Consider the following 1,380-nt stretch of genomic DNA (forward strand, 5'->3'; position numbering starts at 1 on the left):
AGCCTGACACTGTTTCCCCATCTATTTGCCATGAAGTGATGGGGCCAGATGCCATGATCTTCGTTTTCTGAATGTTGAGCTTTAAGCCAACTTTTCCACTCTCCTCTTTCACTTTCATCAAGAGGCTTTTGAGTTCCTCTTTGCTGTCTGCCATAAGGGTGGTGTCATCTGCATATCTGAGGTTATTGATATTTCTCCCAGCAATCTTGATTCCAGCTTGTGCTTCTTCCAGCCCAGCATTTCTCATGATGTACTCTGCATATAAGTTAAATAAGCAGGGTGACAGTATACAGCCTTGACGTCCCTAAGTCGTGTCCAATTTTTTGCAACCCCATGGACTGTAGCCTGCCAGGCTCCTCTGTCCATGGGATTTCCCAGGCAAGAATACTGGAGTGGGTTGCCATTTCCTTTTCCCTGGCATCTTCCCCAACTCAGGGATTGGACCCTCGTCTCTTAAGTCTCCTGCATTGGCAAAGGGGTTCTTTACCACTAATGCCACCATAGTGGTGGGGGGCATCACAAATTCAACCCATAACAGACTCTTTGTCCAGTTTGTCCTGGCAGTCGTAGGTTGGATTGGAAAAGAATTTCCAGACATGGAGTATTTCAGAAAGGAGTGAGTTTATAAGAACAGAGATAATGAGGGTGCTACCAGCACAGCAGGTGACCTCCTGGCAGACAAGAGAGTGTTGATGCTTTTTGTGAGTTAGTAGCCAATTTTTATAGCCTCAAGACAAAGAAAATTCCTGCTGGAAGGGTGGCATTATGTGATTGGTTAGGGTACTATAGAGTGAGTACCCAAGTGGGCATTTTTACTTAATATGGGGTCAGGGAGCTGGCCAGGAAGGATGGGAGTGGAGTGACAACGGTTGCTATGGGACTCAGTTCCGAAGGCGACCTTGGTGCTGGGCTCCGCGTCTGTGGCCTTGGTACAAAGCCTCACACTTGTGATCTTGGTATAGGTCCTCACAGTTCTCTCATGCTTGGCATTCACGATTGTACCTTCAATCTCACAGGATCATATTTACATATCTGGCTGCACCGGGTCTTAGTTGCAGCAGGTGAGATCTTTAGCTGCGGCATGTGGGACCTAGTTTCCTCACCAGGGATTGAACCCGGGCCCCCTGCATTGGGAGCGCCAAGTCTTGGCCACTGAACCACCAGGGAAGTTCCCAGAACTGTTTCTTACCATCTTGCTGTGTGTATTGAACCTCTGATCTTAACCATAGTCAAACTCCTCATACGTCCCAAATTCCAATATCTCTCTCTGCCTCTCTGCCTGCCTCCTCTTGCTTTCTCCCTTCTCCCATTTTCCTTACAGAGGGAACATTTGAAAAGAGATCCACGGGCATTCGCCTGCTTTCTCCAGCCCACTTTTCG

General features: G+C 47.9%; 1 protein-coding gene across 1 annotated transcript in view; it reads left to right on the plus strand.

Moving 5' to 3' along the window:
- The window catches only part of ZNF114 (zinc finger protein 114), a 30,571-nt gene that overhangs the window by 27,858 nt on the left and 1,333 nt on the right, over nt 1-1,380 (plus strand). The window lies entirely within an intron of this gene.

This window comes from Bison bison, unplaced genomic scaffold (assembly GCF_000754665.1).
Source record: "Bison bison bison isolate TAMUID 2011002044 unplaced genomic scaffold, Bison_UMD1.0 scf7180017864285, whole genome shotgun sequence".
NCBI lineage: Eukaryota > Metazoa > Chordata > Mammalia > Artiodactyla > Bovidae > Bison > Bison bison.